A 17,447-nucleotide genomic window follows, 5' to 3' on the forward strand; every position below is an offset into this window, starting at 1 on the left:
CCTAGTTTATTAGTCTTAATTTTATTAGTGCGTCTGCTTCATTTTTGTGATTATTAAATGCTTTTGGGGCTTCATAATTTGATTATTTCAGTGCCTTTCTCGATATAATTGAAGCCCGAATGAATGTAGCCTGAAAACATACTTTATTCTAACTTGATAAATCTTGTACAGCTAAACCAATTTATGTTAATATGTTTTTCTTTGTTGCAACCTTATGCTTGTGTAATTTGTTTAGTGGTGAAATATTTTTTCTTTTTTACCCAGAGTGCCTGAAACTGTGGCATATCGCTCTACTAGGTATCTTTCTGTCTTAAAGTTTTAAACACTTTATGTTTAGGGCCTTATATAACATATCCCATCTCTGTAATAGGAGATTGACAATCCAATTAGACATCCGTTGATTGTCCCCATCCATTCATTTGCATCGTTGCCTCCTGCTGTGCTAGCTTCTCTTATGGTACCTTTTTATGTCTGCCCTTTCACATTATTGCTAGTTCATCTAGTCTCAGGTGCTATGATACTTTCCTCATTCCGTCTGTGCCACAACTTTCATAGCCTTTCATTTTCTGCGGCATTTTTTTTTCTTTATCTTTCATTCCTGGTCTGAACTAGAATTCTTTTCCTATGGTACTGGGGAAGGTTTCCAGTGCCGGAAAAGAGAAGCTTCAGACCCACCTCCTCACAAAAAAAAAAAAAAAAAAATTAATCTGAATTCCTGATGCTCTTCCTGTGCAGGTCATTTTGATGCCTTGCTCAGCTTGTTTGCTCTGAGGTGAGTCTAAGCAGCGTAGCAGGACCCTTCTCTTCTGCCTAACGAGAGTCATCTGTGCTCACTGAGTGGGTGGCGAAGTAAGAGGACTGACGCATCGTTTACCTTCTTTGGGGTGCTGGCAATGTGCAGGCAGTGCTCATCTCTTCTCAAGAAGAGAGCTTTGACTTCCACTTTCTTTGAACAGGAGGCAAATGAAACCGAGGTTGGGTTGGCGAGCACCTCTTTATGGAGGTCGGGGGGTCCTGCCAGAACCCACCATGAGCCCCAGGGGATCAGGGCCTCCTGGGTTAAAAGGCATGAAGTTGTTGCAGGTTCGCCATGAGGCAACTGACAAGTTCTTTGGACTCCTGAGCAGTGTCTTGCTGTAGATTTAGTCCTAGGCTCATTTTCCTAAGCCTGCCCTTACTGTTCCTACATCTCTAGTAATGGTAGTAATGGTTTTGTGGTAGTTTAACTATCTTGTCATAGGTATATAGCATACCTCTTCATAGATCGTTGGAATAATTCTGTCGCAGTTAGAAAAGATTTAAATCGTAGCTCAGCTGAGGGCCTGTTTTGATTTTCTCAATGGTAGCTTGCAGAGTTTTATAGAGCTCTGACTTGGCAGAGTAGTGTAGATTACTCTAGAAGGTGCCATAGACCTTCTTCCATCAGGAAACTGGGAAAACCTGACATCTGGTTGGACAAGGAGTAGCATAGGCGGTAGGAGTGAAGAACTCTAATGCCCCAGAGAGTTTCCATTACTCCTTTAGATCCAGTGCAGTGTATCTATGCAAGGTACAAAGCTACAGCATCTAATTGTCTGTGCTGTGGCATGTGTCTTTTTCATTTTCTGTGTAATCAAAAGTCACTGACTTGATTATATTTGTTTTCTTTCCTCGGTGTGAATTTAAGCACTAGAGGAGTAACAGTTTGTTATGGTGCAAAAAGGGCTTGAAACCTTGCCAGAGTTTTTCTGTAATTAAAAATGGAATTGGAAATATCAACACCTTTTTCTGTTTGTACTGATGCCTCTCAATTTTCTGATAAATATCAGGGTTATGACAAATAAGGAGCCAGGGGAGTCAGTGGCTTGGGGGGATTAGTAATTGGGTTCAGAGCCTTTCACCTTCAGGTCACCATTCTGCATCTGGCCCAGGTTGGTAGCAACCAAAAATCACTGTCTGGTTGCTGCTCAGTGACCTGTGCAAAATGGATTTGTATTTGCAGGCTGGGTATATCGCCAGCCCCCTGGGAACAATTGGCAGTGATCGATACCCTTGATGTTTTCCTCAGGGAGGCCAAAAACAAAGCAAGCCCCTTCTTTTAGAAGCAGCACCCCAAGAACGGAGGGATGCCAGAAGCTCTCATTGTGCCTGTCTCAGATGTATGGGCTCTCTGCAATGTGCAGGTGGTCTTGATGAAGGGAGTTTGGTGGCCAGGTACCTTTTATTAATAATGTTGGTCATTTAAAATACGTTCAGAAACAATTTCTGATGCAGAACAGTTAGAAAACATTCTACATCAAGCTTCACCAAGTAGGAAACTTTCATCATGTCCTTACTTACTATGGTAACATGCTGTAAAACTTCAAGGAAAAAAAATTAGAAATACTCTAAGCTATTATTAAAATAGTATAATGCACAGGTGGGTAGGATATACAAATGTTTAATGCACAAACATTTTAAAGTTGTCTGGACTGACGTTTCTCATTTTAAGATATGGCTACTGAAATTTCAGTTTGAATGAACCCGTGTTAGTTCTCTCCTGAAGTACACACCAAAAATCTTTGTGAAATGAAGTGACTGCACTTATGGGACAAGGAAAGATGTTTCTATTTCAGTTTAAGGAAGCGTTTAGCATACACCACCTCAAGCGTTCACTGCAGGGTATGTGCACTGAGTTGCACCTAGAAAACAAGTAGGGGGAGATGTTATTTTTGATCACATGAAGAAAGGAAGCAATTTATACAGTGGTTTCTATATAGTGGTTTCTCTTCGTGGCAGAGATGTTTTAGGCAGTTGGCGGAGACGATAGGTTGCCTACAGTAAAATGGAGCATGCTGTCCTCGTTGGCGAAGTAGACAGTGGTAGTGTCTTAGGGAGATGCTATTTGCGGTTTCGTGTTTTGCAGCAAGATTTATAAGGCAATAAGAGCGGGTCACACAAGAAAAGTGGAGACTGGATCCAGCCATGTTACATAGATCAGGATTTCAAAGATAGGTGCACTTTTTACCTAGCAAGAATTAAACCCTCTAATTCCAGTGGAGAGGGTTAGACTTGTTATTTTGTATAGCTTGAGCTTCCTGTATGGTGAGTAAACTGTAACAGTGATATTTAGTATTTGTGGGTTTGTGCAGAGTGAAAGACAGAAAAGGCTACTCTGGAACCTAGGTTTGCAAAGATGACAGGTTGCAAATGTTGTAATGCTCAAGTAGATTTTAGATCCCAACAAATGGGATTAGAATTTTTCTGCTTTGGTGGAAACAGGAGAGAAAATATCCCCTAATGATCTCCCTGCAATATAGAATAAAAATATCCGAATGATGAGGGCAAGGAACTGTGGGGTTTTTTTCTTCATAATAATGCCATATTGCAGTGTAACTTCATTTCTGCCAGTTAAACGCTTATTAAGCTGCTATCATGGTCAATAGGTTATTAACATTGAAAATGAATGTCACTAGCATCACTGAAAATCCTTTCAATTCCCTTAATATCTCTTAAATGCTCAGTATAATGTACCAATCTGTCTAAGTTTTGGATGTGAGGAATTATATGTTCTTAAAAAAAAAAATAAATTCAGAAAACTTCTTTGTCACTACATTGTATATTTCCCAAGAATACAGAATTAATAAACATTTTAATGCAGTATTTAGAGTTCTGTCCACCCGATAACTGACTTCACGTTGCTGCATTTGGAATCGAATTACTTTTCTTCCTTCTATTTCCCTATTCCTTGCCGAAGTTGACTCCAATTTAGAAATAATATGCCTAATTACTGCAGCTTGGTTTTCAAAAAGCAAATTTGCTATTTTTCTGATTTTTCTGATTTTTGTTTTTTTCCTGGGGTTGTAAGCAGTTAAAACTAGTATCAGAATGGCATCCAGAAATTCTTGTGTTCTTGATGAAGATGGTAGTCATGTTTAGTAACAGAGGGATCAAAGGTGATCTTGAATGTACCCATTTGATTTGCATGCATGGAAATAAGCAGTAATTCTACTGAAGTTTATAGATTTTAACCCTCAGCAGAAGTAGGTCCAAAGCAACAAACAGAAATGTAAAACATTTCATGCTTAACTTTTTAATTCAACTTGTTTTTGAAATATTTATTTTAGAATTTTTTCTATCTTTCCATGCAGAGAAATCAGCAAAGCTACAGAAATAAGTAAAGGGGTCATTTGATCTTAAAATGCTCTCTAAGTACAAGGGGTTTTTTTCTTAGATTGCTGATTGTGGCTATGTTTTGGCAATGCTGAAGCTGTTTAACAGGACATGTCAATGGTGTGGGACAAATGCAGAATGAAAAAAGAATAAAGCAGAAGGTAATGCTGCAAAAGTGAAATTTTCTTTATACTATCGTAACATTTTTTGAAATGCACCATCTTTAAATTATACAAACAGTACTTTGATTTGTCCCTCATCCAAGTGATGGCATCTTCAATATCCTGTGTCCTCTCTCAGTTTACTAGGTAATTTTTAACATATATAGCAAGAGTGAAAAACATTACCCATGAAATAGCACAAAAACCATAGCAGTGTTGTGGAAAGAGAATTGGGAAGTCTTGGATCTGCTGTTGCCTTCTTGTGTGACTAGGTCATTTAGGGCAAGTTGTCCTGAGGTGTTTGAGTGTTGTCGTGCTCAGTGCCTAATGGAGTTGGTTCCCTGGAGCCGTGGGAGCTGTTTGGTCCTGTAAAGGGAGGGAAATCTGGTTCCTAGGCACTTTTAAAAAGCTGAGGATGGTGGAGCACCAAGAGAGAAATGGTCCTTTGTGGACTGTCCAATATTGCATAGGCACATAGAAAGGGCCTGACCGTCTTTGTGGACCGTGTGTTATATCACTTTATGATTTATCTGAAAACTGGGATTAAGAATGCTTCTTTCCTCTCATCTATTTAGGCTGTAACGTCGTCGGAGTGCTCAGCGTTTGTTTATGGAGTGCTCAGGAAGATGGGTCTGCAGTCCCATATGGGACATCTCTTTCAACCAGGCCATCGCAGTAATAAAGACAATCAGAACTGCCTGCAGTATCTGGATTTTCTTCAACGGTTTTTAGCAAAGCATATGTGATATTTACTTTATGTGGTCTGCGTGTTGCAGCAGCAGGGAAGGTAATGTCTGGGCTCACTTGAGAGCCATTCAGCATTTTCACCGGAGCTGCCTCAAGCAACTAAGTTGCACTGTCACATGTGTGTGCTTAAAGTCCCTTCTCTTGAGAAAATATTCCGGTGACAGGCCTTTGGAAGAGGCAAGGGGCTCTTATTTCAGCCGCTGCATTGAAGTGATGTCTATGGCGTGACCTGGAGTAGCTTCACAGCTCTGTGTGTTTCTGTGTATTGCTCTTTGCTCCCGTCTCCATTTGCCAAGCATGCAATTTAGCCAGCTCTAATGTTTTCAAAACCTCAGTTCAGTGCAGAGAACTCTGTGGCCCTGCTAGTTCCTTATTTCAAAACCTAAAAAGCTGACTGTATTTAATGCTAAATTTCATATAGCTTCCACGTTGTTCATTATTAATGTATGTCAAATGTTTCTGAATTTGCTCACTACTGCCACTTGGTACTGAAAAGTTTTCTTTTGAATTTTTAGAATTTGGAGGAAACTTGTCAAGTGAAGCTTAATGTCTGGGTGATACAGCTGCTTCCAGCTCCTTGCTGTGATTTCACTCTCACTGGAAGCAATGCTAGTTCTAGTTGAAGACATCACAGATGATACCAAGCATTTAAAAAAAGATGCTTAAAAATGCTAGGCGTGGGTTTGGTTTTGCTTCTGCTTCTAAGCCATATTTTTACACTGCCACAAGAGTTAAACATTACTTTTTAAACCTCTGAAAGCTGTAGATTCTCATGTCAGAATCTGGGGGGGGGAAAACAAACAGATCTGCTAAATATGGAAAGACTTGGTGAAACTAAGTGAGCTGGCAGCATGGAAAGCCATTTTCTCTTTTTTCTGGATTAGAGATTTGAAACAGCTTAGTCAGTTCATCCTAGATCCTTTGCTTCTTAGAAGCAAAGCTCAATCCCCAGAATAAAAGCTGTGAAGCAGTAAAGCCTGAGCCATATACATGAACCTGTGGGTATGTGCTGCGAGGCGAGTTTTAATGCGAGTCCTGCATCCGAAATTGTCGTTCTGGGCTATGGTTATAGTAAATAAGGACAATGAATATGTTGTTAGGAGGACTTAACAAGCAGGGTCCTTTTAGCTTCCTGGTAAAAAGAAGGTTGCCATCTCTAGATAGACGGTTTGAGCAGGTAAGCTGTGATTAATCTGCTGGACATAGAGGGGCTGTTTCATTTGAAATGATGACTAGTGTCTTTTCAGATGATTATTTTGAATTTTTTTTTTTTTTTCCCTTCCTATTCTTGTTCTCTCCCCTCAGAAATGGAGGGACTGAGGTTTCCTGGTTTGGATCTGCCTGTTCTGGGGTTTTCTTTTTTCTTTACCAAAGAGAACCAAAACTACAAACTGCTACAGAAAGGGATCTTCTTACCTCCTTAATGGCTTAGATTTACGTAGCTGTTGAGCAGAGGAGGCTGGAATAGTCGTCTTATCTCTCAAAGAAAGATTGCTCAGTAGCTGCTGTTTGTTTGAATCTTGCTGTGCTAGATTGGACTTTGTCTCGGTGATGAGCAAAACCAAGTTTGGGACTGACACTGCACTCTTCCCTCCCATTTTTGTAATTCTTATGAACTGGTCTTGGTCTTTTTGTATCCCAGAACTCGCAAGTGTAATAATGATACAAAGTGGTGGGTGCAACTTTCAGTTTTCCAGATGGCGTGCTTTATAAAGCGTTGCCACAAGCAAAAGAAGTTACCTTTGTCCTGGCAAAGGACTGGAGTTGCAAAGACCGAAGAGAGCCCACAAACAGCATTTATATTTTGTAACTAGATTCAGGAAATGGTGAAAAGGGAAACTGAGTTCTAATGGTCATACTTAACTTTTTAAAAGTTTGTGTTACTAAAACAATCAGAACGTGTAAAGCAAGCTGTTATCCCACAACCTCTTCCTGAATGTGAATTGCAGAGTGATACAACTCAGTTTTTCCTAGCTACTGTTCAGTCAGCTTCTTGAAGAAAGGTAAATGAGAAGAAAAGAATGCTGGAGGAATTAGCACTTCAGGGTTTCCTTTCATTCATCAAAGAGATGTATTTTCAAGTTTAATATAGTTTCACACATGCTGCCATCAGCAAAACCATTACATGAAGAGGTTTCCAAAGTTAGTAGGGAATTAAGGGAGGCATGCTCTGAAACTCCAAAGACAATCATAAAGACGTCAAAGATTTCCTTTGATCTTCTATTTGTTTTCCATAGTTCCTTCAATAAAGACATAAATCATTGACTATAACCAGAACAAGGCATGGTTTTCTGAAGCAGTATTCCATCAGTAGGAACACTTGCCAGAGTAAATCCTCAGCTCTAGGAGTACAGGAGAAATCTTGTTCTGACATGAAAAAATTAAGTTGAGTTGTCAGACAGAATTGAGTCTGTTTTATTGTTCCACCTATTTGCAATTCTGCTTCTTCCTGTTCCAGTGCTTCTACCTGTACCTAGAGAGCATTGATTATTCTCTTTATTAATCCTTGTATTTTTATCTCTCCCGAGTTGACCAAGTAGCAATTCCAAGCAGCCTATTCTTCACAGTGGGCTAGCATACTTTTGGGGTGTCTCCTTGATCCAGTCCAAGTTGTGATGATTTCATGCATTGGTAGGCGTGCCTTCTGCCAAACTGCTGGGAGCAGTTTAGGATGTTAATGTGTGACGCGACATTTGTGGAGAAAAGCCTCCACCAGTAAGCAATGATCAGGACCGCTTTCTCAAGCTTCACGCTAGAAGAAGACAGCTTCTGGTTTTGCACGTCGCAGGCAGTGTCAGATTCTGACTTTCTTCTTTGTATCCTGTCTTGCATTTTCTGTGTTGACTATATAGTGTATTATGGAAAAGTAAGTAGTCTTGGCAAAGTGAGTCTTCTGTTACGTTCCTGACAGGTGTTGAGTTTAGGAAATATGTGAAACACTTTGACTGAAGAACCATCACAAATCTGTCTAGGGCCATCTTTTGGTTTTGCATGACTGCTAGCTCAGTCTCATTATACGAGTGCTACGCCAAGAGCGGTCCCAGCTGATGAGATTAGAAATTACAGACCAAAGACCAGAGGTATTTCAGGTTACGTTCATTTAGGAAGGAATAAAGAGTACCATTCGGCTCCACATGCAGCAAAATCTGCTTGGAGAAACGCAGCATTTCGTTTTGTTTGAAATGCACACGAGGTCTTTGAAAGAAAGGATGAAACCAGTTGCAGCAGGGACAGGGAAAGATACAGTTTGCAACTCGGGTTGTCTGTTTATTGTGCAAAAAGCTGGGTGGACAACATGCTGTCTGTGAGCCAGCAATGCACCCTTGCTGCAAAGAAGGCCAACAGCTTCCTGGGCTGCATTAAAAAGGGTGTTGCCAGCAGGTCAAGGGACGTGATCCTTGTCCTCTGCTCAGCACTGGTGAGACACATCTGGAGATTTGTGTCCAGTCCTGGGCTCCCTAGTACAAGAGAGAGATGGACATGCTCGAGTGAGTCCAGCGAAGGGCCACAGAGGTGATTAAGGACTTGGAGCATCTGTCACATGGGGGGAGAACCTTGAGAAGAAAGAATGCTCGGGGATCTTCTCCGTGTATATAAATACCTGATGGGGAGGAGTAAGGAAGACGGAGCCAGACTCTTCTCAGTGGAACACAGTGACAGGAGGAGACGCAGTGGGAGCAAACTGAAATACAGGAAAGTCCAGTTAAACATAAACTTTTTTACTGTGGGGGTGTTTGAACACTAGAGCAGCTTGCCTGGCAGTGTTGTGATGTCTCCATCCTTAGAGCTACTAAAAACCCAACTGTATGACACGGGCCTGAGTAACCTGCTCTAACTGACCCTGGTTTGAGCGGGAAGAGTTGGACTAGACAATCTCCAGAGGTCTCTTCCCACTGCAGCCATTCTGTGAAGGAGATGGTATTGAGGAACAGAGAATATCTGTTTAGTACTTTTCAGTGAGGAACATCTGAAATAGGAAGGGATCCCCGGGTACCACATGTGTGATCTATCTGCTCACAGAGGTGCTCTTTAGGTCTTATTTGAGCTCCAGCTTTTTCAGCACTCCCAGAGTTCTGATTTTAATCAGTCAAATTGCATTCAGTCTTAGTTTCGGGCTTGGAAGTGGGTTGACTGGAAGATGTTTAACCACCGTCCTCAATTTTGCAAGATGTATTTCTGGAGATAAAGGTGGGTGATACTAGCAGGAAAAAAGTTGATAGTATCAGGGGAAAAAAAGGAAAAGAAAAATGAAGGATGACCCATTTCTCTACCAGCCTTCAAAGGAGGAGTTTAGTGGAGTGCTGGCCCACATTGTGGCAATTAACTTATAGCAGCTATTAATGGTTAAGATTTTAGTAGAGGACCAGATAAGAATAGTTGTTCAAAGTAACCTATCACTTCAGCACAGTTTTATTTCATTTTACCTATCTATATAAATAAAAGTGACAGTCATAATTTACAACAAATAGAGTAAATTCTGATGGCTTGCAAATTCTTTTGTTCCTAAATGATAGTTCCTGGCACTGGGGAGACGTTTCCCCATTATGGACTGAGGAATACTTAGGCAGACCTGCTGTGGTGTACATACCTGGCAGAGGGAGTGCAAGCAGATACGGACCTTCAAATGCGATAGGTCTCATCGTTTCTATCCAATTGACAAGTAATTTAAACAGCACTTTGTCAGGGCTAGAAATTAAGCGTTTAGGCAATGTTAATTAAGAAAGCATGAAAATGGCTTGGATACATTGTTCTCAACTTTCAGAGAAGGCAACACAGCACGGATATTTGATGGAAAAGGGAGAAAGACATGTTCTACCTTGATGCTAATTGGTTAATTCTTTTTTTTTTTTTTTTTTCTCCTTATCTTTCTGTTCCCTAGCTGGCCATACCTCTGTATTCAGAGTGCTGGTAGTTACATGTTTATGATTATACATAATTACAAAAACAGTTTCCAATTGATTCTGAAATTGATGTTTCTCTTCAGGCAGTTTGCTTCAGACATCCTTGATGGATCAGCTGCACTGTTTCTCAGTCAGTGCCCAAAATTTACAGAGCTGTTTCCTTTGAATTTTTGATTGGTTCCCCCCCTGTTGTTATATAATGCTAATTAAGGCTATTTTTAGTAATTATGTTCCAAAAATGGAACAGACTGCAAGAAGTGGGACTAGACTATTTGGGAATTTAAAACCCTTTTAGAAGTTCAAAAGTAAAATGGTATCAGGAAAGTCAGGCTGTAACAACAAATTATTGGCTGTGCTCTTGGTGCTGAAGAGCAGCTTTGTGGAGTAAGGCCAAGAGGCTAAATGTATATTTAAAGAATGTATGCTTTTGTATTTTTTTCCTACTGAAAAAAGGCTTTGAATTCTCAACAAAGGATTTTATTTCTCAGGCTACACTCTTCAACGGTCTCTGTTCTCTGCTGCTTGAAGTTTCAGATTATCTTAAGAGCTGGTCATCTTTGAAATCTGACCTGGCTAACCTTTTTCTGTAAAACGCAGTAGTACTAACCAGTCAGAACAAAGAGACACTTTCAAAATTTGACACTGTTGATTGACAGAATTGGTATTATATGACAGTTTTATACGACGCTGGAACAGCAAAATTGTTTCTTGAATCCTGCCAAGATGGCATGTCAGTTTTTCACATAAATGTTGGATGAAATATGTATAATAAATTAGCTACATTATAGTCTCAGGGTGGAAAAAAGCCCTCAAGGTTTCAGAAAGATTTCAACTCCCGTCTTAGCAATTCTTTGTATACAAAACTTGTGGTGCCCATTCTTATTAAATACACGTGCACATTCATGTGTTCTGCTGAACGTGCTCGAATTGTTCGATGACTGAATGTATGAATGACCGCTGATTCTGGGTACTTTTCAGCTGCTGCATTTATTACATGGTAAATGCTTCAAAAACAGCATAGCTGTGAATAACAGGTTAACAAAAAGACCAAAATGTACTGAACTTTATACTTGGCAGGTAGGGCACATTAGTTCTAAGCTCTGTATTATGTGCACGGCCACTGCCAAGAAAAGAGCATAGACACTTTCTGTTATACTATTTAAGAGCATATTCAATTAAGACAAAATGCATAATTATGCTTTTCAGTGTAGCATAGTTCCTTCCCAGATGAATCAGAATTTAATGTGATGGTCTCCTTAGGTGTTTGCTGAATACTCTGTTCTCCTCTTGTGTTCCTTATTCATGCTGTTTCAGACGCGTAACTGCATGCAGTGACACGTTCACACATGGTGCAAGAACATTGTACCATAATCAAAAGTTTTGCCCACAGACATTCCCTATTAAATAAAAGAAGGGCAAACCTGATGATCACATATCTTAGTTGCCTTCCCCCCCCCCCTCCTCTAAGTATATTAAGCAGAACAAAACAGTATCCGAAACTTCAATGTATTTCTTCTAGAGTACCTGGGGAGCAGAAATCCTTGAATATATTTGATCTATGGGATCCACAAAAGACTGTTTGCAAACACAGTACTCCTTTGCCTGATAGTTGCACCCTCCTCTGTGGGCACTGTCTTGACTGAATCTCGGGGGACAACAGAGGGTTTATGTTACAGAAAAAGAGAGCCAGTAAGGTGATGCTTATGGAAGCGTAGCCCTTTATTCTCCTTACCCATGGCATTTGGTCCCAAGCGTAAGCTCAAGGTAGAATCCGACTGCCTTGCTTTACTATCTTCTCTGAATTTTCTGCCCAATATCATTACTGTTTTCCAGGGTTTTCCCCTGCCTCTCTTCTGGTCTGGATTGCTCCATACCTAACTGTATCAGAAATGTTTATATTTAGGCATATCATAAAATTTTGCTAAAACCTGGTTAAGTCATGAGGGAGCATTGAGGCAGTTGTGCTTTTACAGCTGCTTCCCAAACAAGAATCACAGAAGGAAAAATGAACAGAACCATACATGTTTCCTTCATTCCCAACAGAAGAAACTCATGGCGTAACTTGCATTTTGTGTCTGTTGTGTGATGATAATCTTGAGTAGTGAAAATGAGTAATGAATAACTGTCTTAGTGCTAATGGCAGTGCAACCGCATTGGACGTTATTGGACACATGTAGCTGGAAACCTACGGTACCATCTCATTCTTATGTGCTCTTGATTTCATAGGTATTGGTACTTAAAAGAGGTAGAGATCAGAGGGCCATGCTTTTGAGACTCCGATTCCTACTGCTGGTGCCCATAATGAAAAGATTCGTCTTTCTGAGGGGCCAGATACCAAAACTTCCTTTGAAAACAATGTGAACAAGAGGTGTTTTATCTTTTTTTTTAAAAATCTGATCATGTATCTAGATGTTGTAATACATTTTAAAGAGTGTACTGCTAAGCTGTGTGCATGTTTGTGGGGATACTGTGTAATGGAGTGGGTGAAGAAAGGTTTGTATACGTTTGAAAATCTTGGAGGTCTCAATAGCTGTCATGTTACATCATCAAAAAGTAAGCTAACAATCCATCCGCAATTTCATCGTTGTAGCTGGTTGCCAAAGAGTAGAGGGACCAAGCAAAATGAGAAACGTTAATGTACGGTTATCTAATGCTCATGCTTCCAACGCATGCTGCTAACAGCCACCACCTTTCTCCAGACAGTGGTTTGGGTTAGGTGAGGTGGATCCTGAGAGAGAACGTGCAGGAGTCAGCAGAAGGGCAGGTGATGAAATTTCAAGGTGGAAGGGTGTTCAGAGCATAGAAATTATTTGTGTAGGGAGATTTTTCTCTGTGAGAGGGAGTTGTAGTGGTGAAAGAAAGAGCTTTTCAGCTGTGTATGGCTAAGATAGAAAATTTAATCTTGTTGAGGAGCTACAGGCTGAGAGGAGCTTCTGTGGTATCTGCAACCATAGCAGATGTTGGGCATCTTTGATGTTGGTCCTGTGTGTTGTAGGAGTATACGCCCCTGCAGCATTGAGGGAGAAATGCTGGCACTACTTTCTTGCTTTGTAGCGTCCACAATTTGTGCCTTGAAGGCTTGTGGCACGATATGGTTTAGTATTCTTTTAGGCCACCAGGAGATGCATGTTGTCTCTCCTCTCTTGGCATTATACTTCAGGCTGGTCCTTCCAGCTATCGTACTGTACTGTTATTTTCTAGGGTATCTCTGCTAAGCCTTGCCCTCAAGTGGAAGTTGTGTGGTTCATCAGCACACTTAGTTCTTGTCAGCCATTTGGGCTAAAAAAGCTTTTTCTTTATAACTCCAAGAATATTAGTTCAGAAAGATGGTGTGTCTTTGTGTGGTGTATACACATCTGTCTATCTCTATGTAAATATATAAACGTGCATTGTTGTGTATATGTGATCACACAGTCAACTCCACTAAGCATAGCAGAGTGGTTTGGTTTTTGGTTGTGGGTTTTTTTGGTTTTTTGTTTTTTGTTTGTTTGTTTTTTTACAGTAAGAAGGGCCAAATTTTGGAAAACCTGTGCTTCTGTGGAGAGGCGTTTGTTTAGTCCTTGTTATTCTGATGATCTGCTCTTAAATTTGCAGCATTGATTCCAGATTCAGCATTGTAATGTCAATGATAAAGCGCCCCTACCTATAAACATACATTTGTTAATATGGCATGAATTAACAGTAATACTTCAGTAACTGCCCTAAGATGTGGCAGAGAGCAACTTGACTTTCTTGCAGGTGCCCTTAGGAATGCAAGTGGCAACCACTAAGACCCATCTACTTAACTATGACTGTTTACACCATAAAAAGAAATTCACTCTTATAATTATATTCAGAATTATAGAAAGCTGTTGCTGCTTTAGATTATTTGGTCTCTCTGGGGAAACTTCCATCAAACATAACAGCCTACATTTTTACTTTGTTAATTATAAAGCTGTGAACAAGAAAATGCAAGACAATCTCTACTATTCTTAATGTAATAGTAACTTCCTAAAAGATCACTGCCTTTATGAGTCCCAGTGGAGTATCTTTCTTTCTGGGGGAAAAAAACCCACCATCCTATTGCATAAATGAGGAAATACATTCCAGATGTATTAAGCAAATAATCAACACACATTTACCATGATCTCTTATAAATCCGTGCACTTAGGTTATCTGCAGGTTGGCTCATGATTTTTTTTCTCCATCTACCCCATCCAAAACAGATGTTGTTTATTCTTTTGAAACATTAGCTTGTGTGTTTTCTGCCAGGAAGGATAGATCAAAAATATTCTCTTCTCTTCTTTTGTGCTGATATGCAAGAGCAGCTGGGAGTCGTGTAGAGTAATACTTTGCTTTTGGCTGCTATTGAGGTCTTTCATAAAGATGAAAATTTTTGTGTTGCCCTCCTATTGGAATGTTTTTCAGAGTTCCTAAATAATGAAGGTGTTACAGGCCTTTTTATTCCTTAAAGGATCTTTTCTTAAAGATGAAAATCTTAAGATGTCAGACAGCATCCATGGAGAGGACTAATCACTTTGTCTTGTGTAGCTGGAATCCCAAACAGCTGAAGATCCTTGGAAAGGATTTGAGGCTTTCTCCAACAGTGTTTGTGCCTTACTTGGGGAAGTCAATTTTCTTGCTTTTTACATTGCCATTCATTATTTTCAAATTGCTTGTCCATTGTGGTTGCTACGATCCAGAGTAGTAGTTTGTGTGGATATATTTTCCCAGCTCATTTTCAGAAGGCAAGAATTGTTCTGTGAAGCTTATGGTTTTCAATGAGCATATAAAATGCAGTCTTTTTCAAGCTTTTTAATTTTTTGGCTTATTTACTGTTACTTAAACAAACAAACAAACAAACAAACAACCCAAAAAAACAAAGGAAAAGGAAAAAGAAAAAAAATGGAAGACAAGGTGTCCTAGTCAGTTCAGCTGGAGATTACTGACCTGGGTCACTCCATCTGCAGAGATACTCAAAACCTGGTTGGACTCAATCCTGGCTAACCAACTCTAGCTGTCCCTGCATGAACCAGGGGGATTGAAATTGGACTAGATGATCTCAAGAGGTCCCTTCCCACCTCAACCATTCTCCGATTTTGTGTGTTGCAAAGAGGTTCTTCAGAGAATTCTTTCCTTTGGTGCCTTGATATTTGTATGTTCCACTGTAATCGGTTCTGCTATTGTGTGTGATAATTAAATCATTATAGTCCTACTCCTGCAAGGTCTCTGCATTTACCCTTCTCAGAGCATCATCAGTTTCAGTGATGCCCAGTTGCTGGGCACTTGTATTTGCAGGAGTGTAGCTGAGCTGATGCCCAAAAGTAAACATCTGCTGAATTTTGAAACGATCAGGCATATGAAACCAGAGCTGCTGCGATGTGCAGCTGCTTTTTGTTGTGTCTGTGCTCCTCCAAACTACAGCTTTTGGAATACACTTTGTTGAACAGTAAAATCAAATCTCACAAAATTAGAACCAGGATGGCTCTGGGTGCAGAGTGTTTATCCTTGGCTTCAGAAGTATCCCCCTAACGCCATTTTGCTCTGAATTCACCGACAGATCATTGAAACAAGGAAGGAGAAGGGGAAGGGAGTGCTGTCGTTTAGCGTCACAATCTTGCTGCTCAACGGTAAGCTGTTTTCAGGGCAGCAAAGGATGAGAAAGGGGAAAAAAGAGGCACTAAATTCTTATGGGGCAGACACAAATACCAGTAATATTCACAGGACTCAACTGAGCTTTAAGGTAGAAGGCCAAAGAAAACTTCTTACGAAATAAAAATTGATTAGTAATGATTTCATGTATATGTCTTGAGGATGTGCCATAGTAACTCAGTCCTTTGAAGCTTGTAAGTGCTTTCTGGATGGTCGCTGAGCACCAGATGGATTTGGCTGCTATCGTTGAAATAATCAGACCTGGCGTTTTTTTTGACAGGCACCATTTAACAACCTGAGTGATAGCCTTGTGCCTTTATTTCACCAGTGAAACCTATGCTTATGCTACCTTAAGAGACCACTGTAAGCTTTTGGGATACTTTTAAATCTTTATCGATCATTTTCACTTGTCTTACTTTTTATTAATCTTTTAGATCAAATTTGTAGAAGTGTTAAAGCAAATGTGTCAACCATGGCAAACACATAGAAGAGCTCCCCAGTGATATTGAGGACCCAAGTGTATGTTTCTTGGCTCAATCAAACAGTGTCAAACTTCATATCACCAGCGCTCTTCCTGCAACATAATATTCTTTTTCCTCTAATCATCCCCTAGTACCGTGTTCCTTTTTGGCACATATGGGCAAGCAGACTAACTTTACAATGCAGATGAAACACAGAATTTGTACCTTCTCTTTTCAGTGGTAGCTGGGAGGAGTGGGAGATGTTTGCAGGTAGTCTCTTGGAAGTTTTTTGTCCGGATTTTACTCAGGTAGTCTTTGGGTTTTTCTGGCAGTCTTCATGGTCATAGAATACAGAGCAGTTTAAGGGCAGAGAACAGTACATCTCCATAATTATTTGTGTGCCTTGCTTGAAGTGCAATTGTGCAAATTCACCTTCCTTTCTTACTTGAGCTATGTGGATTCAAAGAGGGGAAAGATCGATAGAGGCAGACTTTGCAGTTTTCCTATCATAGCATGTCTGTGTGACTATGTGAATTTTGAGATCAAAAATTTGTGAGGATCAGCACACAATTGTGATTCTCTGGTATTAGCTGGCAGATTTGCCAATTTAAGCTGGTCTAATAAAACTGATGTAGTGATGAGTTTATCTTGAGATTAGTGGTAGGAGCAGAAGACGGGGGAACAGCACACCAGTTTTTGGGTCACTGGAAGAGGCAGGTGCATTCTGCAATCTTGGCAGATGAGTAAATCCTCAAGATAGGTTTGCCACAAACAGCCTAGCTGTAGCAGAGCTGGATGGTTTACCTCAGCAAGAAAGAAGTGGGATAAATTGTTCTTCTTGAAGCTTCCTATTGACCTGACTAGACCAGAATTGGCAGCTGAATTAGCTCGTTCAAGAAGTGGCCTGTGTACCTTTAGCCTTTGTGTGCCGCATAGACATCCTCGCAGTTTCTCTGGCAGCAAAACAGGGAGAGGAAAGGGCTATTTTGTTTGTCTGAAAGGATTGCCTAAACGTATTGTAAATATTGACTAAAGCTAAATCAAGGCATGAACAATGTGACTAGCAATTCTACTGAATTCAGCTTCCTCTCTGTCCTGTGATTAGCTTAACATCAGCCGTGCAGAACTGCGTAATGGCTGGTCCCTCTGTCCGTTGAGAAGTTGGAGAGTGATGAAGTGCAGATGCTGGTCCAAACTTTCTTCCATCTCCCCGTGCTGGGGAAGGGGTTGGCACTGGCCTGTTTCTGCTCTTGGTTTGCTCTGTGTGCTTAAAACCCTTGAATTTTTTTGACATCTTTGAGGGTGAAGTTTTCCAAAGCTAGTCATATGGCTTCTAATAAAAATTACAGCTTGGCAGGAATCCTCCTGCTTTGCCTGGCCTCCCGTTCTGTTTTTTTTTTTTTTTTTTTTTATGA

General features: G+C 40.3%; 1 protein-coding gene across 11 annotated transcripts in view; it reads left to right on the forward strand.

Annotated features, from left to right (window-relative positions):
- FARS2 (phenylalanyl-tRNA synthetase 2, mitochondrial) overlaps positions 1-17,447 on the forward strand; it is a 251,015-nt gene that overhangs the window by 113,295 nt on the left and 120,273 nt on the right. The gene's annotated exons all lie outside the window — the stretch shown is intronic.

This window comes from Nipponia nippon, unplaced genomic scaffold (genome assembly GCF_047370975.1).
Source record: "Nipponia nippon isolate SJK-2023a ecotype South Korea unplaced genomic scaffold, ASM4737097v1 scaffold_1, whole genome shotgun sequence".
Lineage (NCBI taxonomy): Eukaryota > Metazoa > Chordata > Aves > Pelecaniformes > Threskiornithidae > Nipponia > Nipponia nippon.